The sequence below is a fragment of the Aythya ferina genome (genome assembly GCF_964211825.1).
Source record: "Aythya ferina genome assembly, chromosome: 1".
Classification (NCBI taxonomy): Eukaryota; Metazoa; Chordata; class Aves; order Anseriformes; family Anatidae; genus Aythya; species Aythya ferina.
Genome location: NC_140296.1, coordinates 15,582,170 through 15,598,328, shown reverse-complemented (window position 1 = coordinate 15,598,328; position 16,159 = coordinate 15,582,170). Strand labels below are relative to the sequence as shown.

General features: G+C 38.9%; 1 protein-coding gene across 5 annotated transcripts in view; it reads left to right on the top strand.

Moving 5' to 3' along the window:
• PDGFD (platelet derived growth factor D) overlaps positions 1-16,159 on the top strand; it is a 144,763-nt gene that overhangs the window by 96,898 nt on the left and 31,706 nt on the right. The gene's annotated exons all lie outside the window — the stretch shown is intronic.

Here is a 16,159-nt window from a genome sequence, read left to right as displayed (position 1 = left end):
TCAGCTTGCACGTCCATGCGGAAGCCCAGTTCATAATCAGTTTATAGTCCCAACATAGCTGTGGAAGTTAAAACAAAAATGAACAATATGAAAGATAATCTTTTCCTTGCTTTTCAAATGTCAGTTGGGGTCAAGCAATCCCTGTTAAATAAATCTATGGAGGAACACAAATACAAATTGACTTCCAGTGAGAGAGAGTTCATGATTTACTAGTCAGTGGCAAAACTGTGCTATTGGACAAGTAGGAAATGAAACTCATCCCAAAACTTATTGGAAAGATCCTAAATAACTACTGACAATGAGAGAAATAAATCAGTGATTCCTAGCTATCTGGAATACTTGTGAATGAGTGGCAGCTAAAAAAATGTATGGAGGATATTCAAAACATTTATGTACTAAAACTGTTCTGGGCAAATCAATTAGTTTTCAAAGGGATTTATGGTTCCTGGCTTGCCAGACTTAAAATCAGTCACATTATCTACACCATATGTTGGAAAGGATTTTCAGGGTATCGATAAAGAAATATTCCTAATCAACAATAAGCACGTATAGCTAGCAGAAAGCTAGAAATGCTCCAGCATTGAAAAATGTAATACATAAAATGAAAAAGTAAATTTACTGTGCCATGGGAGAAGATAAAAATCATCTCGTTCCCTGTCCTGGTTTCCTGTGTCTGTGTAACCAAACAGAAAATATCAATAGCTTGGACTTGATGTTTCAACACTGTAATAGGAACAGATCCATTCCAGTCTCAGTGCAGCTCCTACTGGAAGACATTGAGTCTTCTAGGAAAGACATTGCAGCTATAGTCCATTGTAGAGTTGACCATTAGGAGGGCATACAAGGACAGATGGGAACTATATTAGCAAATTGACATGCCATGGATACCCTCTCAGTGGACCTCTCTGTGTCTACGCTAAGGAGGAGGGTTAAATCCAGTCATTATCCCACATTTTCTCCAAACTACATCTCAGTGTGTATGAACATGAGGTGAGTTTACACTGTCAAATTTTTTTAATAGCACTCATTAAGCTGTCCGTCACATTAGTTGTTTGGTTGAAAAATAGCACTTGTTGAGGACTTGAGAACATAATTCTGGCTCTGCAAATTCATATTCTGCCCTTTAACTCTGCTTTAGCAACAGCTGAAGAATGTTAGCATGTGGAATTACAATAATATATTAAGAACTTATCTTTCATTTTCTTTGGTGTCACTGTATGAAGGTGTTTTTATAGAAATCTAATTCTAGATGATAAATTTGTAGGGAGAACAGAGATGTCATGTTTGATTCTGTAAAGAGGTTGATTAGGCACTAAGCTTGTGTAGTAATGCTGCAAATAGGTATTAAGTAACTCCTGGTGCCTTGGTGTGGCAAGGCTTGTCCATCCTTCCACTGTGGGTGCAAGGGAAGAGGAAATGGCCTTTTCTTCCAGACCTTGTTTCCTAGTGAGTAGTCTCTACTCTGCTTTTGCACAAAAGGTAAAGGTGCAGTTTAACTTCAGTGTGGGCTGAAGAATGGGAAGTTAATCTGCTTTTACATTTTTCTTCTGACTGAGTTCCAGAGAAAGTGACTGGTGAATCAAAATGTGCTAGACCTCCAACCTACACTGAAGAACCTGTGAAAACCCTTCACAGCAAGTGTTGGTTGCAGTTGTCTTTTAAATCAAAACAAGAACTGTGTGTCTTCACAGTCTCATAGAGGTGGGTTCCTAGGCTCAACTTCATGTTTTGTATTACACCAGTTTTGTTTATTCAACCATGTGTCAATGTTATCTTACAAAGCCTGGCAGCCCAGTCCTGCTCTTGTACTGTTCTAGCCCAAGTTTGCATTGAAGGGTCTGTTTCAAGCTTAGAACAGTTCACGTTTTTGTCATTCTTGGCAAACCAGGGGAAACAATGCATTGTGTATAATGCGTGTTTAATTGCTTACAGAATAAATCTTTGCCTTGTTTGTTGCAACAGCTGTAACCACTGGAAAATACTTACAACGCTGGATCAAATGATAATTCATTTGATTTAAGGTTTCTGAGCTAGAGGCTGGAGGCTTTTTTTATTATTATTATTCAGTATGTGTAATGCAGCAAAATATACAATCTGAGAATTTAAAGATATGAAGTCATTCAGCCCATTTTTCTCTAAGGACAAGAATAATTTTGCTTTGTAAGTGTACTGGTTGTTCATCTGGTACCATTTTTAAATATAACAAGCATAGGAGCATACCTCTTGGGAGATTAAACCATAGACTAATAAATCACTGTCAGAAAGACATTTTTTCTTTCATAATCAGTTTTAATTTCCCCTTTTTTCATTCAGTACCACTGAATGCAATTACATTCCTTCCTAATTTTTGATAAAGAAGTCTGTTCTCTTTGTCGTGGGTGTCTATCTGCTTCAGATCTTTGTAGGGTGCTTTCACACTTCCTTGTTTATTGCTTAGTCAAGCAATAAAGTCCAAACAGCTTTTAATCTTTCCCCAAAAATTCAGGATATGCATTTCCCACAGAGGTTTTTTGATGTTCTTTTCAAAACTCCCCCACAGTTTCTCAGCTTTTCATAATGTCTCTGTGGTAGTGAAGGGAACTGAATCTGGAGGACTGTGTTACCAGATCTGTATAGGAGGATAATGTCACCTGCCATGGTACTGTGCTTAAGCAGGGCTATATGACAGTGGCTTAGTTGCCCAAACACTGAGAACGTGTCTTTTAATGCGTTTTCCTCTGTCAGCACAATCTGTCTCTGAGCTTGCAAGTTCCCTAAGTGCCTCCCACTCAGCATGTAGTTTAGGAAGACATTAGGGTGCATTTTTCCAGGGTGAACTTTCCCCTTGCTGGGTTGGGATAGTATTTATGACTTTTCCATGCCCTCACAAAGATGCCCATGCCCATTTCTGCCTTACTGGCAAGCTTGGATGCAGCCTCCTGCCTTCAGGGAGGGCATGAACTTCACAGCTGTGGCTCTGGGCCAGGCTCCACAGAAGCTGCCTGCCCCAGTGCTTCAGGCTGCCTTTTCACAGCCTTAGGTTTTCCCATCCGGAACACAGATACAGTGATCCATTGTGAAATGCCATGAGATTAACTTCTGCAAGATGCTACTGAGGCACCTTGTGTTGTTTCTGTTTGCAGTCTGGGATTCTGTACCAGCTGGGTGGGCTGTATTGCCAAATGGAGATTGCTAAACAAAGGGGTTTGTCAGCTACACTGTTTTATCTGGGTTTTCATGTTTGTGTGTGTGCCAGACTTACCTGAGATCCCCTCTAGTTTAAGAAATTGTATGACTACAAAATGGAGAACAGTGGTTCCAGCTTCCAAACCAGGAAGATGAAAGAGCAAGCCTCACCTTCAGAGCATGACAAGCCATTGAGTTTTTACTTCTTGCAGATGTTTTTGCATCTGGGAAAAAGATGGTCTGGTAGTTATTCTCATCCTTCTCCTCCCTGGGATGCATCATAACCAGAGCTCTTGTGATGCCTACACTTCCTTTTAACATTTTTTTTTTGGTCTTAATCTGACTCTGCAATTCCAGGCACAGGTCACTGGAAAAGGTCCTTCCCCCATGCTGGAGAAGACTGTGTGCTTGCAAACCTGCACTGTTCTTTGCTCAGCACATTGCTTCTAGCTTAAATGACCTTCATGCTATGCATCGTATTTCCAAAGACAGTCGTGGCACTGTATAAATCTGATTTGGATTTTTTATGCTTACATCTTTATTAAATGTATAGCCTTCTGTTTTGCTCTGAGGACTTTATAAAGTCCATGCATGTATCCATAGTAATACAGATGACAGATATGTCACAGAGTATTTCTGTTTTTCCCTTACATATGCATATTCACATTCATTTTTTATTGGTTGCAGGGTTCTTGTCACTTTAAACTTGATAGGATAAATCTTACAAGAAAATTTGGGGCTAAAAGACACTGCTACATAAAATAAATCCCTGCCTGGTGCCGACCTCTATGCTACTAAATGAAACACCTCCTCAAACCAAGTGCCTAGGTTGTTATCATAGTTCTTTGCCTACAAGCCCCTGTCTGTCTTTCAACCCAAGCATTTCTATCCAAGCTAAACTGACTTTGGACATACATGCCATGCCAAAGGTCTATCTTATTTCTTGTCTTTTGTAATGCCATGAAAAATGCTGTTTTGGATTGATTACTTGTTTTGTTTTATTTTGTTTCCTCTTTACTAGTTTGATGCCTAATCAAATCAATGCCTAATTAAAGATCTGACCAGTAACTGCACAGGGCTAGAATTTGCAACTTGTGTGCACCACTGGAAACAAAAAATATTTTTTAGATCTGTGGAATTTTTGTATCTTGTTATCAGATCATTTCAGTAGAATCAAATAACATCCAGCTTTTATGTGAACCTTGACAACAGTTTTGTTTTGTTTTGTTTTGTTTTCATTTTAATCATTTTTATTTGAGATTTTTTTTTTTTTAATTACACAGTTTGATGTTTTGTGGAAGGCGAAACTTCTTTTTCAGCTCCCTTTCTGTTCTTAAGTTGCAAGAACAACTTAACTTTGTTTTTTTTTTGTTTGTTTGTTTGTTTTGTTTTTTTTTAATACTTCCAATAATCTTGGCAGTTATATAAATGCTTATTTTCAACCAATATTTATACCCTGATGTATCTCTTAGGTGATGTATAGTAAAAAAAAAAAAAAAAAAAAAAAAAAACATTCTAAAACATTCTGTAATGTAATTTTCCTTCAACTATAGAAATCAGGCCACATATTTTCTCATTGCATGTTCTTGATACTGTGCACCATTGAAGTCTACCCATCAGTCATATAATGAAACATAAATACAAGCTCTTGCTGGGTCCGACTCTTTATATGTAGGATCAGACTCTAATAAAGAAGTCTATGTATCCCACATTGTCAGCAAAGTGATGTACTAGTAATTTAAAAATGCTAGGTGTGAGCCAAAGCATAGAGCTAGCATGGACCCTGGGCCATTTCCAATATGCAGTTTGCAGTTGCCACTCTGTTTTGCAGGGTCATCGTTATGTCCTTGGATATGAATCATACCACACCTTACTGAGCTCTTTTTCATTTCATGCACTAATGTAGATGTTGTCTAAAGGTTCTTACATGGAGATTGGTCTTACCTTTCATTTTGCCTTCACTGTGAGTGATAGTTCATGGCATCCGTGAGCCATGGGGGTCCAGTGTTTGAAGATCCATGGGTAATTTTAAAAGATAATCTTATCTTTGGAAAAAAAAACAAAACAAAAACAAAAACAAAAACATATATAAAGAACAAACAAACCCTTAAATGTGGGAAAATGGCCTGAACAGAATTAGGCTGCTAAGCAGGGTAAAACAACAGGCTTTGGATAGCAAATATTTTTTCTCACTCTGAGGTCTGGCTGAGAATCTTAAGATGAAAAAGTGTTCTGAAGAACCCAGTTACAGTGAGGACAGGTAGTCCGGCCGCTCCAAGCAGATTGAGTTACATGCTAAAGAGGCTGCTAATTATGGAAATGCAAAGCTTTGCTTTCTCTAGAAGTGTTGGAAATTGGAAAATTGGAAAAAAATGGAAATTGGAAATGCTCTGCAGGTATTGATATCTACACCAAGCAGATATCAATTGTTGTTTTTACAGAGGAGGTAAATTTTTTTCACCACTCTGGAAATGACATTATTTCAAAATGTGCCTCACAGTATATGTCTGAGGTCCTGCCCATTAGGCACACATGATGAAAACAAGGTTTTCCGTGCTTTTTTTAGGATCATGATTAGCAGAGAGTGTGGATATATTAGTCACATTCAGGCCTCCCACCACCACCACCTTTTCTGCATAGATATTATTTTATGCAGAAGATGTAGCATCATTAAGTTCTGATGGAAAATAAAAATAAAAATAAAAATAAATAAAAACAAAGAGCAGTCAGGACAAATAATATAAGTAAGCAGAAAATAGGACACTCCACTTCCTTTATATATAATTTATCTCCTTCACAGATATGTGAAAGTAAACACCCTGCTTTGCCACCTTGTCCACTGGCATTGATAGCTTAGTGCTGCTTGGGGCACATTTTCTGGGTACATTCAGAAACAGATTAAAAGCAGAGAAAAAGCTTGTGATGCCAGCTGGTGGCATCTGGAGGTTTGCAAAGATGTTTATCTTCTGGTGGAACAGTGGCTGTTCAGGAGGGTTTGTCATCCTTAGGAATAGAAAGGATGGATGGGAGAGCTGTACTAAAACCAGCAGTGAAAGCTCAACATATGATAGTTTTGTTGTTCAAGAAAGACTCATACTTTCTGATCAAAGTCAGAAAGTGATGGAGGGTGCGAGAGCCCTTTCCCAGTGTTTTCTCCCTTCAAGCCTGTGTTGCTGAAGGAGGTGGAGAGCCCCAAACCCTAGCCTGTTCAGACCAGCACTGCAAGACCATGATGGCATGGGCTTGGTGCCACCGTAGTGTCTTCAGAGAAGCTATCTCCTGCAATTTTCGTTGATAGTGATATCACAGTATGGTTAAAACAAATTGATTTTGCCTGTTATGTGTAGAATACGTGTCCCCAGTATCTAGCAAAGTCACCTGCACCCACAGACCTTACGCTCTTCAGAGCAAAACCATGCCTTCCCCCACGGAAGGTGGTGAAGTGGTGCAGGTGTTCACACACAGCCCCAGCAGTGAGGAAAGGATCTACCTCTGCCCCAGGACCCCTGAAAGGCTGAGATTTGTGTCTCCCATGGTTTTGGGAAACCCTCCTCCCCATGCCCTCAGCAATATCCCTGTGCATGTGCACAGGCAGAAGTTGCCTTGCATGCCATGCCACTGCATTGTTTGCAGATTAGTTTCATATTTTTCCCCTTTTCTAAGCACAGTCTCTTGGCACTAGTTCCTTTCTGAGTCTGTCTGTGCCATCAAACAGAGTTTCTGGTTTGGACCTTTTTTTCCATTTACATTCTTCTAAATGAAAGCTTATTTTTCTTTCCTGCCCCTGCTTCTGACCTCTTGTAGTCCCGGCATATTTCTTTGTATTAAATGGTGTTTAAAACTCCTAATTTATTTTTTTTCCAACTTCTAATGTTTTTTTCAGCTTCAATTTCTGTGACATTTTATAGGTCATTAGTATTAAACTGAAATAAACCATTCCCCTTGATTTTTATTGCTTTAAAAATATTTAGCCTATTTTAATTCTACAGCCATCTTTGGTCTATTTGGTTACGCTTATATTCAGTCTGAACTTAAATAAATATATGTCAAGCACTAATTCTGAGCTAGTATGCACCTTCCTGCTCTGGAGACCGTTATCTCAGTTCAGTTTTTGTGAGCATTTCCCAGTCTGGATTTTGGTAAAGCAATCCCAAAACTGATAACACCAGTCAGTTCAGTCAGATCATTTACAATGAGGCAAATGTAAAATGTCTTCTTTCTTTCTAGTCTTCATTCATAGTCTTACCTGTAATTGAAGTTCAGAAAAATAGTACATAAAAGAAATGAGGGACATGATTCTTCCTAAAGTAGTTGTATTTAGCTTGAACAGCAGTGCAATTTTGTAGGAATAGATTTGGGACTGGAAGCCCAGTCTACATAGTTTTATTTTTCTTAAATTAAAAGAAATTCTACATAAGCAGTATCCCTTGCTCTTTGAAATAAATCATCTGCTTTTGATCCCATCAAAAAAATAAATAAATTAATTTAAAAAAATGGAAAAGCTAAGAGAAACTGGTTCTTGTATTCTTCAGAGATTATTTGTTCTTGCTTGATTATTGTTATCATCTTAGAAACTTTACATAGCAGTCCTTTCTTGTTGTTCTAAAAAAATGCAATGCCTTCCAGTTAAAGCAGAAGGGTGAACAAATTGTTTTGCTTTGCATTATCTGTGAAGCACAACACATGCTCCTGCTGCATGCTTACTGCAGAATTAAATGGCATCCTCTGGGAGAGAGCTCAAAAACAAATGTATCCTTCACAAAAAATCAATAGTCTGGGATTGCTGCTAGGACAGCTTATGTCCCTTACTGGTACCTTTTTACATTGCATCCTCAGCTTTGGAATTAAATTTGCTTAGCTCCATTAGAGTTTTTCATTATTATTACTGTTCCTTCTGTTTTTCTCCCAAACCTCATTTGAAAATGTGAGTGTGCATGTCAGAGCACTTTGCAGATCCACCTAATAGAACAACAGAAAATTTGGAATATTAAAAGAAATTAAGCTTTGTCAATTATTATTTTCCACTGATGATAGAATGTACTATATATGTACTATATACCAGAATGTATCTATAAATACAGGTACAAACCCTAGTGGGAAGAAGACATAAAATGAATAGTTGTCCCTTAGGAGGTCTTCTGTCAATATTTTTCCTTCTAACCCTAGTACCAGGGCCTCTCAGTACCTTACCTTTTGTTGTGAGTCACACCAACATTGAGAGCCTGTAATAACCAGCTGTCACCGCCTTCTGTTAAGTCTGAAGGACTTTTTTGCTCACCAGGACACTGCAGGGCAAGTGAAGTGTCAGCTTTCTCAGTTTTGCTTGGGGAAGATTCACCTATTACCAGAAAGGCTGCTTCCAGGAAACCTGCCAGTCAGCATGATGGAAGTTCCCCAAGGTCCTCTCAAGGGCACTGGACTCCAAGTTCGACAATTCTGTCTCCTGGGGTCGCTGCTCCCAGGTTCTTGTCCATCTTGCTGCACGGGACATTGGAGAGGGACCAGCAAGCTCTTAAAACTGTGCCAGTGTTGTGGCCCTGGGGCCCTTAGACACCAACCTGAGGTGAGCAAGGAGACAGATCACCTTCAGCACCCTCAGTTGTTACTGCCAAGAGCTGGGCATTGCAGACCACCTGCACAAGGTACAAAGAGTCACTGCTGGAAGCAAGTCTCTCTTTCTATGTCATAGAAATAAACATATAGGAAGCAGAGAGCAGTGGTACTGTTAGCTTCATGCACCTGGGTATTATCCCTACAGGCAATAAGGTGAAGCAGGCCTCACAGGGAAATAGTGAGTGCAGTAAAAGTATATAACATCAATAGGAAGAGAGTGGCTGGGCCACTGCACGCTCATTAGTCTGACCTAGAAAGCTTACAGGGCACTTGTCACCAGAACAGGTAGTTAAAGGTACAGGAAAATAGGAGAAAAAAATTGTATCTGTTTATCAAAGGAGCTCGTGTGAGGCTTGAAGAATAGTGTGAGAGAACGGAAGTTCTGTATGGCAAATGTAACCAGACTGCAGAGGAGCACCTCACCTGTGCCACACAGGAAGCAGTCACTTAGCCGGAGGAGATGGCAGTTAAAAAAAGTGACACAAGGCAAAGGGGAAGCAGTGTGCTGTAATGCAAGAGGGGGGAATGCACCAGGGAGAGCTTGCTAAAGGGACATTCTAAAGGGTTGGCCTTATGATTGGTTTTATTTTTTTTTTTTTTCTTAAGGACAAGAGCCTAGCCTGTCACAGTAGCATTTTAATGAATTTTGCATCACACACAGAGCTGAAGTGCATTGCCCAAGAATGGGAAAGTCAGAATATCAGGGAGGAAAACTGGTTGACCTTGAACACCAGAGAACTGGTTCTCCATGAAATGCAGCCATACAAAAATAAATAAATAAATAAAATAAATAAAATAAACCAGGGGTCACTCAGATAGAGATTAATACTAAAAACATTTGCTGCTAAATGATGTCTCACTGGTTAGCACAGAGCAAATAAGAGTTTCTGTGTGTAATAGGAATAGAAATACCAAGGAGGCAGTAATTTCACTTCCTGTGTAACTTTTCTGTGTACAGAAAAGTTCTGAGTACTACCATGTACACTTTTCTGGGATACTTTGTACAATTTCATCCTCATGGTACAGAATGAACACATCTTTCTTGAGCTGGACTCAGGGAACAGCTACAGGACAGCTGAGGGTAGAGAGGACATTTCTCATTGAAAGCCAAGACAACTTGGCTTGCTTAGCATAATAAAATGGATGCTGAGAGGAGATATAACATCTCTTCAGAAGCACTGCAGGAAGAACACTCAGGAGAGGAAGAAAAGGACAAAGCTGGTGCTTACATAAGTGCAATAAAGATAAATTTAGCTTGGAAACTGCCATCCAATCTGAGGAACTTGAAGGAGGAAAGAAAACCTAACTAGGTTCAAAATGGACAGTGAGCTGCTTATGATGATGGAATTGCCTGAAATAATTAACACTTGGAAGTGATGACTTGACATATTATTTCAAGCTGTGTGTCCCGGTGTTTAAATTTACAGGTAGAATTTGCTATTCTAGTAAAAATGAGACTACGGAGTATTTGTAATGAATGGTGGTTGATTTATGTCTTGTTTGCAATTGCTTAGCTACAGTATGCATCAGAGTAGCTATTAGCTGGCAGAATCCCATGTATATAGAGATTTAAAGACAGGCCTACATGATAAAAGGAAAAATTTGAAGCTAATGCATGCTTTGCACAGCTTGGTGATGAAGTCCTGTGCCCTCGTGGGTGTATGCATTAGATGGGGTGCTCATGGGCAATTTGATGCTAAATGACATCTGATTTTTCAAAGACACAGCTATCGTCTCATTTCAACAAGTATTGTGTGACCTTTTAGAGAGATTATTTAAATGTCAGTGTCTTGGGCACTCTCACACTAGGCACCCAGCAATGCCTGATTCCAAAACAAGGTGAAGGATGAAGACAAGTATTGACCGAACACAACTTTTATTAAATGTATTTTCCTGCTTCAGTTTTACTTTGACTTTAAATGTATCAAACTGCAGTTAACCTAAATCATTATTACAGCCTTACATTTTTGAAATTTTAAGTATCTTATTCTTCCTGTTCAGTAACTAGTAAATGTGTCAGAACAAATCAAGAGTGATTTTATCTGTCATTTTGCACTAGTGTTAACTTAGTCATAACTAATAAGGTTGTAGTTACAGATACGTAGTGGCAATTGGGCTGCAGAAACTCAATTTATGTCTTCTGTTAAAGGGCAGGAATCATACTGTCACATTTGGAATCAGACATTTTGGTGGCTGTTTGACCTTTCGTTACTTTAAAGCAGTGGTGTTGTGGATGGTCTGCCTTATACAACTACATCAAGAAACAGAAAGAAAAAAGTCAGTCTGGTTAAAGTTATTTGTTCATATCTTATTTGTTCCAGTAATAGCTTCCTCGGTGATAACATGATCATACTTCCAGTTTGACTATTACTACCTTTGGATTACAGCTACGCAGTTTTGTTAAATGCTTGCATTGCTAGAGAAAAGAGCATGTTAACATTGGTAACAGCCTCTTGAGCTAACTAAAGGTTGTTATCCAGAGAGACCACATTATGCTAGCTCTGACCTTGAAAGACACCAATCTCCATGTAGTGTTCTATTGCACAGCATGATTTACACATTACAAATAATCAGTATTGCATGTTTTCCAAATTCAGCATCTTTTATTTTAAAGCCTGGTCACTAGAACTGTACAGAGTGGTTGTTTGGCCGTCATGGCAGATAAGAAAAATGCAGCCTCTCAGTTCCTAGTGAGTAGCCTGCTGTAGTTATCTTTCAACTTCCTTAGGACAAGTGGTAATAAATATCATTCTGGTAGGAAAGTGAAATTTAGCAATGTGATGGATTGAAATTATGGTAAAAGGAACAGGTATTTCAAAGTGTTCATCTCTATCGTTTTATTTGTCTTTAAGAACAGAAATTGGAGTGTACACTGTACACTGCATAGGAAATTATAGTGAATCAGTGGAAGTGTACAAACTTGAGTATTTGTCACAGCATTATTTTAATGCAACCATGACTTTTATTTTGCCTCTTGCCACTGATACACAGTGTGTTCTGAGCTTGTGTCTTTATTTGCTTGAGATATCTGTTGCTTTCTATATAAAATGTAATATCTGAAATGTAGTATCTGTAATTTCAGTGTTCAGAGGAAACGTTGGTACTTAGGGTAATTTGATCTACAAACTACAAGTGCAAGCTTATCTGCTTATCAGCTAACTGTCTGTTCTCAACTCTGAATCCATGTTGACCATGGTTCAAAAACAGCCACCACTGATTTTCCTTTTATTAATTTTAATGTTAGGATAATTTCATCACTTTTTCTTCAATTTGTAATTTACCCTAGGTTTTTCTTACAGACCTTCCACTGTCCTAGCCCTTTAGTTTTAAGTTTTTGATCACGGTTTCCTTTTGTTTCTGCACTGGAACGTTTTGAGCATGCCCCATTTCACCTCTGATCTAGTTTTGCAGAACCTGCTTGGTGGCTCAGTACATCTCTTAACCCTACTTCTCTGTAAACCTCTAGAAGCAACTTCTGTTGTGTAGTTTAAAGATCTGCCATCTAAGTACCGCAGTTGAGCTGCACATAGGCAGAGCTCAACTTTCAGCATTTTAGTGCTCGCTTTTCCTTTGTTATGCTCATTTTTCCTTAGTTTCCTTAGTTCCTTAATTTCCTTAAGTAAACAATCTTTTAGCAAGCTTAATCCATTTACCCCTGGGGCCTGCAGATTATGAAAAGCACTTCAGAGAGGAGTTTATAGACATCTGGGGTTGCTTCTTTTCATGGGAGGGATTGCTGCCAGTGTGTTGTGCCTTTCCTGTGGCAGTCATTGCCTATCCCAGGCCTTGTGCCTCATAAGATCTCAAGCACCAAGGTAACAAAAGGCTGGACTACAGTGATAAAGTGTATAAAAAAACAAGAATCACAGAAATGTTATAAAGTGCTTATTGTCCATAAATCAAGGACCAGGTATAATTCAGCATGGCTGTGAGGACTCAGGTGTTGCTGGATTTGTGGTGCAGCAAAGTGAGTCATGGACACCATGCTTCGCAAACTGGCAAGCTTCCCATACCCAGCCTCATCCCTGGTATCTTCCCCATGTCTCCCTGTTCCCATTGACCCTGCCAAACCCCATGGCTTGAGCCTTGCAGATCCTGTGCTGCTGCAGGTCACAGAGCCCTGGTCATGCAAACCATCTCCCTCAGCAGCCAGTGTTGTCTCCACAGGCTCATGTATCCTTAGCAGTGGCCATTATGCATCACTTCTGAAAGCTTCTGGTTAAACAAAGTATGCCCTGTGACTCCCTCTCACTTCATGAAGATAATGGTCAAAGACAGGGTGCAAACAAAGTCACTCTGTGAAGGAGAGAGAGTAGCTTATCTTTGTCTGAACCAGAGCCACGAACAATATGTCAATGTCCATACATATTCAGCTCTGAAGACTGGCTTGCTATGGTGTAATTTTGGAAGTTGAGGTATGGAAGTCATTTTTCTCCAATAAAAGTAGCTTCTGTCAGAAGATGATTGGAAGCCCTGGGGCTTTGCCTGTAGTTTTGGTGCTTGTAGAGTAAATACATTGCTTTGCTGAAGTCTCGTGTAATAACGCAAAATTACCATGACACATGTACGAGTGAAAGCACTGTTGTCAGGGTAGACAGGGTAGCCAAATTATTGCCACCCTGTTTTTCCAGTATTCAGTTTAAAAAGATGTGGTTGTGTTTGTTGTTGTTGTTGCTGTTGTTGATGTTGCCTTTTATATGTTTTAACTAAAAGTTTTAATGTCATTTTAAGTAAAGAAGAAAAAGAAAAGCCAAGTGATCATGTGCCAATTCCATATACAAGGTAGTATGAATTGAATTGAACTGAATAGATAGCACTGAAAATAGATTTGTCCTTCAGGATCTGTTAGGTGAGGAAGGAGGAGAGGGTTTTGCAATGATGACAATCACTTTGATATCATTACTTGAAATAGCTGCAAGCAGAAGCCATAGATAATAATAATCTTCAAACTGTAGGGGTTGATAGCTCCAAGAAGCCAAGAATGACTGCAACTGCCTTAAGTGGTGGTGGAACAAAGCCATCTAGTTGTGAATACTTTATGCAGATGAAATATAATCACAGAGTCAAAATATGCAGTCATCAGGTTTGAGATCCAAGAAGCAGGTGGTACACATGTCTATCTCAGGGTTTTGGAGGGCTTCCCTGGCATCAGGCCTCTCAAAGAATCATAGACTAAAGAAATTGTTTTGATGCCTACAATTAGAGAACACAAGGCGACCGTCACTTCAAACAGAAAATTATTCCTTGTCTGTGGTCTCCTCCAGGCATTCAATGAGGCAGATTGTTCCTGCTATAAAATAATGCTTCAGAACTCAATGCCACTTTTTTCTGGAAGGGGTAAATGGAACCTAATGACAGAGAGGAAAAGATTTCCAAATTTTGCAACTGGCAACTACTACGAGATGATCCATGAGCTTTTAAAATCCATGTCCATGTACATCAAAGCATGGCTTCTCAATAACTGAGCAACCAAATTTGTAGAGAATGTGGCTAAGGTAGCCCACTACTCCTGAATTATTTATGACCTGGTCACAGCATTTGTAGATGTGTTTACTATTTATAAAAAGCCTGCAGGAAAAATTTCAAAGATAAATTTTTGCTTCTGTATTCCTAGAAAAAAAGACCACTGTAATTATTAACATTTTAATAACCCTGCAGTTTCAGTGATCACTTAGTCACAGAATCACAGAATTTCTAGGTTGGAAAAGACCTCAAGATCATCAAGTCCAACCTCTGACCTAACACTAACCAGTCCTCCAGTAAACCATATCACTAAGCTCTACATCTAAACGTCTTTTAAAGACCTCCAGGGATGGTGACTCAACCACTTCCCTGGGCAGCCCATTCCAATGCATAACAACCCTTTTGGTAAAGAAGTTCTTCCTAACATCCAACCTAAACCTCCCCTGGTACAACTTTAGCCCATTCCCCCTCGACCTGTCACCAGGAACGTGGGAGAATAGACCAATTGCTACAGCCTCCTTTAAGGTACCTGTAGAGAACAATAAGGTTGCCCCTGAGCCTCCTCTTCTCCAGGCTGAACAGTAACAGTATAGTTTGATGTTGATACTTAATTTCTATTAATCTTAAGTACTAAAGCAATTACTACAGTTTTGGAGCCACAAGCTTAAGAGAAAAGAACATTTTAAGGAAGAAAAAAAAGGAACAGTATCAATAGTGAATAAACAGTCTTGTGACTTTTAGGACATTTTAATATTTTTCTGTAGCAGATGAAAAACAGTAAAGTACCATGCATATGAAGTTCATATCTGAAAGCAGCTCTGTTCTTTCTTGACAAATGGAGAAATTTATTGACGATCTCTCAGATTATGTGATCAATTTTTTCTTTTGCATTCATAAGAAATAATGAACATGTGGATATGTGTATGGTCCAATGTGGTGTTGAGAGCACCAGCTGAGTAGTTAGTCTTCCATTTTCCCTTTTAAGTTGTCAACTTAAAAAGTGCATACAGAGACTGAGTCAGTGTAAAGTGAGACCAGACACTGATCCTTCTTCCTTGAACACTTTCATCATTAATTCTGTTATTAGAAACTAATATCTTGGTATGCTGTCACTTCAGTCTGCTTTCTTTATGTGCCCATTCATACTGATCATTAGCATTTCTCTGCATGTGTATGTTAAATAAACATTCCCTAATGCTGCCTTTTTCCTTCATTTTTCTTAGTTTAATTATTCTAGTTGGAAATAAGTAAATCTGCCAAAAGATTAAAGAAATGGCTTATTCATTATTTAAGTAATGATTGCCCGTCACTGGTCAGACGAGTGAGTTGGTATTCAACTGACCACAGGTCAATATCTACAATGTTGAAATCTATATCTATGCTAATCACCCCAGGGCTGTCTTTATAGAAAATGGAAAAGAAAAAAAGCATTTTTAGGATCTGATTGTTGTCATCCCAAATTAGGCAACTAAATTAAATCAGGGGATTTACAGCCTAAAATGCTACTCTTACTTGACTATAATTGAAAGAATGACTAGTTTAGATGTTTGCTTTGTAGATGTCCAAAGGTACATGTAGATTAGATAGATCCTATTGCCATGCTCAAATTAATCATAAAAGCTCAGGGTTTTTGTGATATGACACTTCTAATGTGAATGTACTGTGGCTGTGTTTGTTGACATAAAGGGCATAGTGCCATTCAGTGCCCTGCACAGATGAGCAAGTCCTGCTCAGCACAAGCACCAAAAGCAGTACAGTCATGTTAGGACTACGTTTCAAATAGATTATGTTACCCTGCTTTTCACCATGACATACCAGGGTAGGTCCACATTCTTTCCAGAATGGGTCATTTTGGGAAACAGCATTACACTCTGATTGTATACATGCAGAGGTGGTTAATACTTGTTAGAAGTTAGGT